Source organism: Amborella trichopoda, chromosome 6 (genome assembly GCF_054954075.1).
Source record: "Amborella trichopoda isolate Santa Cruz 75 chromosome 6, AtrichopodaSantaCruz75HAP2 v2.0, whole genome shotgun sequence".
Taxonomy (NCBI): domain Eukaryota; kingdom Viridiplantae; phylum Streptophyta; class Magnoliopsida; order Amborellales; family Amborellaceae; genus Amborella; species Amborella trichopoda.
Genome location: NC_142341.1, coordinates 10949541 through 10957790, shown reverse-complemented (window position 1 = coordinate 10957790; position 8250 = coordinate 10949541).

Here is an 8250-nt window from a genome sequence, read left to right as displayed (position 1 = left end):
CAACTTTATTGCTTTAAAAAACAAATATAGGGGGATCTTTCACTCCTAGATCCGACAGAACCTGGACCCACTTAGACCATAGCCATTTGGTACCAGGGCAGCCCTCTCAATGAGATTTGGTTGGGTTATTAGTCTAGGATGAAGTGGAACCTCAAACTACTGAAGAAACCAACTGCTCACGGGAAGCCCACATTCCATATGAGTTCCCCATGACCAGCTCACAAACTTTTTAGTTTCGAAGTGGGTGGTCTGAGCTTTTTTTTGAGTTTTGGAAGTTTTTGGTTCTTGTAACTGGGAATCTCTAAGGGTATTTGGGGATTTTGGATATTGGGGAGAGGTAATTTGGGCCCAGAGCCACCCCCTCTTATCCCATATATGAACCTTGGGCCACCCCCTATCAAGACTAGGCCAATTCCACCAGACGATATCCTTTTCGGATTAAGCCCAAAGCAACTCGATTTCAAAGAAGGGCAAACGAAATTTGGATAGCATCACCCCTGTAGAAAGTCTCTTTGAAGACAACACATAAACGGGTCGGACTCAGTGTCAGAAGCCCCGCGGGGCGGATCCACAACCAACGTCTAAGGGGCACGAAACCCAATTGAAGTAACGACTATGACACCCCTCGCCACTCCAAATCGGGAAATTCTAAGTGTATTTTGGGGTTCTAGAGTATATGGTATTTTTTGGAAATTTTCTAATTTCTATAGGTATTTTAATAATTTTGGTATTCTAATCTGCCACAGATTTATGAGTGAAGAATCCACCCCGCCAATCTGGATTTTGAAACACTGGTCCCAACCCACACATATAGAATTCCTCCTATCATTAAGTTGTGATAAGCCTAATGAATTTCCCTTGTAGGTGAGATATGAAGGTAACCAAGGTTTAAAGAATAGATTAGCGACTTGGATTGACTATCTGAATAAGAGAATTAGCTAGATAATAAGAACCGGCATTAAAAGTTTTTCAAAAATCACTAGAATTGCTTAAAAATCTAGTTTTTTAGGTTAAAAAAAAATGGTATTGCATTATAATTTTTTATTATTTTAATAAAAGTACATAAATACTAAGAGTTTGTCATATGTCCAAGTGTTTCTTATATGTTATACTCATATTTTTAGTCAAAATATGTTTTAAATATAGCTTATTGTAATAAAATAGATATCTCTTACTCAAATTTTCAAAGGATTTGTTCTAAGGAATAAGTAGTTTCTCTGTTCACGACATTATTTTAGGGTACCTTCCATCTAAAGAAAGGAAGGGACAAAGACATATAATTCTCTTCCCCTAATTATAATCCCAAATCAACTTTCAGGTTTACAGGCTTCAAGCCAAAAGAAGAAAATGATGTTTAAGCCCCTTCCCACCTTTTTCATAGTGCAAATAATAATATCTATCCTTTTTGTTTTTTTAATGAGACCTTTATCCAAACCTAAAAAAGCTCTCTCTCTCCATCACCCAATGAATTTTTTTTTTGTCCCTCCCTCTCTCATTCTGCCTTATCTCTCTCTCTATTTCGAACCTCACAAGTAGGTCAAACATAGCGTCTGATATTTTATTTGGATGATGGGATCATTAGGAAAAAAAATAATAATAAATATAATAATTTCAACAATAAAACAAGGTACAAATAAGGGTGGATAACGGGTCGGGTTGGGTTGAAAGGTCAGCCCAACTTGGATTTGGGTTTGGGTTTGGGTTTGGTTCATATTACTGGGCCCCATGGGTTAGATTCGTGTCTAGAAGTAGGGATCCGATATCAGATCGGGTTGAGTCATGGTCTAGGTTGATCTGAACCCATCTGACCCAAATATTTTAGATGTACGAGTTATTTTAATTATAATAATTTTGTATATTATGTAATCTACTATTATTTCATCATTTTTTTTTACACACTATGTGACATAAGTTTTAGTTATAATGTACTATTATATATTATCCTATAGTTAGAAGCTTAAAGGAATCCTTAAGCAGAAAGTTACTCTCTCTTCCCTTACTCTTTTTTTTTTTTTTTTTTGACAATTAGAGGAAAAAGCGATAGAGAGAGGGAGATGAAAAAATAAGCAGTACTTAACCCGATCGGGTCCGAGTTGGGTTTGGGTCCACTTGAATTTAACCCTACCGGATCTTTATCAGGGTCTTGGTCGAACATGGATCTTATTGGGTTTGGGTCGAGGTCATCCCGACCCAAATATATTAGTATAAATTACATCTAAATAATATTGTATTAATTATGTAATATATAAAATATATAACATAATTTTTTATTTATAGACAACCCTAGTTAGTGGGTTGGGTGCAGGTAACTTAGATCTAATCAGGTCAAGTTGGGGTCAGTGTTAACTTACACCCGACACTACCCATTCCTAACACCCTGTACAAAGGATGTCAAAAGTCTTTAATTTTAGTTTGGAGATGGTCCATGGAATTTTTTATGACTGTTTATTGGGATCACAGTTATAAAGAAGAGTACAATTTTTTTTTCTCTTTAAAAAAAAAAAAAGAAAAAAGAAAAGAAAAAGAAAAAGAGAGAGAAACTTATTAGAAGAAAATGGATGGAATGGAAGTGACACATATTCCTTCCTTTTTAACCTTTTTCAATTCAACCATTTTCACATCCAATGCTGAACGTAGGGTTCGTAGGCCAGAGAATTTGTTCCAAATCAATCAATTTCACAACAAAAATGATTGCCTTAAATGGGCCAAGACAACCGAAAGAAAAGCTAAATGCAACTTGTCCTCCTCGCGGTACAATGTAGTGAAGAGGATGATATGGAAATCTTTATCCAAGTGGCAAATGGCCATCATCACCAATCCCTATTCATGATGGGGAAGTTTAAAATGAGGGTGTAATCAAATGTACTTCCTTTTAGAAATATCTTAGGGATGTATTTAAGAAATTTTAAATCACTCCAAATGCTTTTCCTCTTTAGACCCATAATTTTGTAGTTTTCAAAGACACTGAAGGTCTAATGATCTGTGAAAAATTAAAATGAACCGTCCAAAAACAAAATTCAAGACAACCTAGTTTTTAAAATTCATTTTTTTTTTTTATTTGTCAAATTCGTAATCATAGTGGTCGAGACTATTGACATATAACGGTTGGAAGGAGATCATGTTCGAATAAGTGTGTTCGTCAATTTTTTTCCTTTACATGTGATCAATACATTATTATCCGGCAATGTTTATGGGCCCAACGTGATACATAATAAATTTGCGTTAATTGTGAAGCCAATCTCTTGGAATTCTTCTTTGTGACTAAGAGTGGCAACAGACCGGGTCAGGCTAGCCTTGGCCCTGACCCTGGCCTGGCCCTATTCCTTTAGGGCCAAGCCAGGCTAGGCCAAAAATACAAAAAGAAAAATATAACCAAAAAAAAAGAATGCCAAGCCTAGCCAAACCGGTTTGACCTTGGCCGTAACCCGGCTCTCAAGGCACAAATGCGGGCCAAGCCCTACGTTTTCAGGGTGGGGCCATGCAGCATGGGCTGGGCCACCCTCCCCATTGGTTGCCCTATCCATTTATAGCCCTATTTGTGACAAACTTCTAAACAAGAGCCAGAAATCGTCCAACTTGGAAGTGTCCAAAGCCAGGCGTAATCACTTGCAGCATAAAGCTTTTTGGCCAGATAGGGTGGGCCTCACTTCTGAAGTCTTGTCCTCAAGGGCAATTATATATTTGTGTCCCTTTCTGAAAAAGGGGGCGCATACTCTAATTGTTGTGTAATGCTCTGATCCTAGCCAATAGCAATCTTTTCCTCAAAGATGCCATGGCCGTATAGAAAGAGCGAGGCCCAAAACTGTGACCCGAGGCAAGGTTACGGCCAGTGCTGGCCGGGTCTGGCCCAATTTTGAACCTCAAATCCCAATTAGGAAGAATCTCTCTCTCACATTTAGGATCTCAGTGGGGGCTTTTGCTTTAGTGGACCTATGTAAATATTTCATGTATGGTTTTGTTTAATTTTGAATCAATGTGAAATTTTCATTATCAGAATTGATGAGCTGATTTCTCTATTCCAGTAACGTGCACCTGCGTCGCAGGTCTCATTAAAAAGGTATATAGAATATGGTATTGATAGAAATATTATCATAAATAGAGATGATGAAACTATGTCATTTTGTGCTACGTGATTGAAAAGTAACCATTTGTTTAGTGAAATTGATTAAATTATTTTTGTGATATTCCATGATAAATTTCTTATTAATAATTGATATATAATTAATATAGTTGCCCTTACAAATTTAAGTCAAATAATTAACTAATAATATAATAAAATTAGTTTAGCTATAATTAATAACTTTATAATTATAGTTAATATTGTTATAGTAAATGAATCAATATACAAATTATAATTATTATAGATACATAATAAGGGTATATACTCTAAAACAATTTATCTTTTGTGAAAAACACGTTAGAAATTACTCCTAGATGTCAAATTGTAAGGCTTGAGCGTGTTTTGAATTTTGAGAAGTTTTTCTTTGAACTTGGAGTCTAAGTAATGGCGTACTCTCAACCACCCAATCTGAAATATGACAGATATCAATGGTTGTTGCATCTTTGTACTTAAAGTAAATTGTCCATTTGTATATTTTTCTTTATAATAGGATTGTATACTATGATACATATTTATCTTTATTGTAAGGAAGTTGTGTCTTTGTATATCTTTACTTGTAATTATTATAATATTTATAAGGAAAAGAATACAATGAGACAATTTATTTTTTTGTACTAGGTGGTCACAATTAATCTTGACCTTTGGATGTGAAATTGGGTGATTGCATTATTTCATTGACCTAGCACAAACTGCAAAAGAAAATTTCTCGAACTTTGTAATACACTCAAACTATCAAATTTTATATCGGATGGTTATAAGCAATTGTGAGCTCCTTATACAATAGGTAAATGGTCTTATATTACTCATTGCAATATTATAATTATATTGGTAACTAGTTAATAATATTTATACCCATTACAATTATTCATATTACAATAGTTATTAATTATCCTAATATTAAAATAAAAAATTAGAAATTTATCAAGATGCACACAAGCGATCAACTATTGTTGAAAAGTTTGGAATATTTCGATAAATTTTGCATAAAAAATCAATAATATCAATATATTGATGAATAATACTATATAATCATAATAATTATAATTAATATGTAATTATATATTGACATTACATAATTAACTTTAGCAATTAATTGACAATATTTATTTTTAGTGTACTTAATTAGTAAATTTAGTTAGTATTTTATAATAAATAAAATAATATTTTATTTGTAGTTAGCAAAAATTTCTATTTAGTATAAGAAAGAGAATATAGGAAGAGATGGGCACGTGAATCACATATTAAGCTCATAATTAAATGGAAAAATTACGGGATACCCCCATATACTAGATCTCAGACAACAAGCGCCCATTGAATTTTCTACTACATAAGTTTCTCTAAAACTATTTATTTCTCATAGAACCACTTTATTTGTGACAAATATATTCGTTTTAAATTAGGCATATGAATGAAAAATTAAGAACGAAAAAAAGAAAAAGAAAAAGAGAATAATCCATCATTAAACCCTACCCTTCTCTTCCCTTCTTTTCTTTCTTTCTTTCTTTTTTTATGTATTTATTTTATTTATTTATTTTTTATTTTACAGCCCTTCTCATCCCTTAGCTCTTGTTCGATCACCCATGTCATTTTCACTTCTCTCTATAGACCAAAAATGGCGCAGGTGATTGAGCTAGAGTCAAGGGATGACAACAACTATAGAGAGAGAAACAAAAATGGCCAATAAAAAGAGTAGGATTTTACCGTAGGTTGACTCTTTTTTTTTTTTACTTAGTGAAAAAAAAAAAAAAAAACGAAAACAAAAACAAAAACAAAAACAACGAGAGAAAAAGATTAATTTTGTCACAAATGAACTGGAAAAGTCGCCATGGGGATTTCGTAAGAAAATAAATGGTTTTCAGCAACCTATACAGTTGAAAATTTAAGAGTGGTTTACGTACAAACTCTGCAATTTTAGGTAAAATATAAAAATGTTACACTTATAAGTAAAAATTATAAAGAAGGTTAGTCAACCCATTTTTTTTTATTTTTTTCTGAAATTATCTTGCGGTCAACCTGAATTTTGAATTTTTTTTTAGTTTTTTTGTTAGTAAGATAGTGCCCCAAGTTTAGGTTGCCTGACCTTCTTTGTAATATCCATCTATAAGTGGAGCATCGTATTTCACCTAGAATTTTAGGGTCCATATGTAAATCACTCAAATTTAAAAAAAGGAGTGTTGTGTGGGATCTAGTAATTATTCTAGTGAAATTGGGTGTCAATTTATTAATAAAGTACCATTGATAATATACTGATCTATAAATATAATATTATATTTTTTGAGGAAGTGTTTGATTTGTTGTAGTATTGCATTGGTCAATGCACTTATACAATAATTTTATTTTTAATGAAGAATATGTATAATCATGTTAAATTTATGAGCAATTATAATTCATATATAATTATAGAATTGATGCTTATTGTTTAATTATAAATCTAATAAAGTTAGAATCATGTCATTCTTATTGTATTACCAATTGCATTATTTTGATTTGATTTCTATTTTTAAGAATTTCCTTAGTAACTAACAACAACACAAACTCAAAACTCAGTAATGATAGAACAAGTATATAATGCACAATAATAAATCACTGAATAAGAAAAGCAATAATAATTCACCACACTCATTTCAACATCTATATATGATGTAAAGAGGTAAAAACAGTCCATATAAGGCATATGAGAATTATTGATCCAATAATGGCAACACAATGCCATCCAAGTAAATTCTTGCGTAGATAGTCATTTCAAAATTGAGAACGAAAAGATTTAAAAACTTGAGGAAAATATATATCTACTAAGGATATTTTCTTCAAGCTCTAACAAAATCAGAAAGATTATCTACGCCATCATGATTTGGAAAAATTAGTAGAGATAAATTATAGTAGATATTGCAAGAAATGCCATGTAAGAGGGTGGGCCAAAGTTCTATCCCTCCAAAAAAAATATTAAGAGCTTAACTTGGTTATACAAAATATGATAATGATGAATAGTTAAAAACCTAGCAAAATCAAACAAACTCAAAAGCATAATTACCTCTCCTTCAAGAAAAACTATTAAGGCTCATTGGTTCCCTGAAGAATGAGAAAAATTAAACATAAAAATAAAATGAACTGATAATCAAGCAAAATTTTCAAAAAATCTAAAAATGTGCCAAGGAAAAATTTAAATATATTTTATAAGCGTGGTGATAAAAGGTGAGAGAGATAACCACAGAGGTTTAGAGGAGACAAATGAGCATGAGAAATGGAGGACTAATTAGGGGAAATATTATTAATGGTGCAATAAGGAACGATGTGCACAATGGAGATTGAGATCAACCTAGCTGCGTTTTGACCTTGCTCATTCTATGAAGATCCCCTATAAACGTGCATACAGAGTTGCTAACTCTCTTGTTAAGGAGGGCATTTCGAAATCGGTTCTTTTGGTGACTACCATGGTGCCTTAGTTCTTTTATATGTTTTTAGCTTGTATTTTCTTTTTATAAGCAATAAAATTTCTTAGCGTTTTAGTATGGGTTATGTTAGGGTGCTCACATTATTATATTCAATAAATTTTGAACACTTCTATATTCTTGTTTTGTATATAGAGTATTTTTTTAATAAAGATATTTTTTGTCATTAAGAGGGGTACGACATTTTTCATATGAGGTATAACATCACCCACATAGAGCATACTAGTCGCATTTAATGATTCATGTATGTCACACCATGTGGATGACATCACATCCTTCTTAATGATAAAAAATACACTACTAAAGGGAAGCTTTATATACATAATAAAATAAAAGCATATAAACATCCAAAATTTGTTTAGTACAATGATAAATTGACATCGATGTAGATGATATCATACTTTTTCTAATAACAAAAAATAATCTTCTAAAAGAAAGCTTCATATACAAAACAAGATTAGTATCCAAAATAGAAAAATATGTCTCACATTAAAAACCCAAATAGAAAAATAAGAATGAAAATATAATAAGGGATTAGTTCATTTCCTTATAGAAAGGAATATGATTGAAAGAAACCATGGGTTTATGCATTGCATTTAATGGATAGTGGATCCCCAATGGATACTCTTATCTTTTGGTTCTTCTCTTTTGTTCTCTCAATGTTTCTTTTTGTTTTCATTT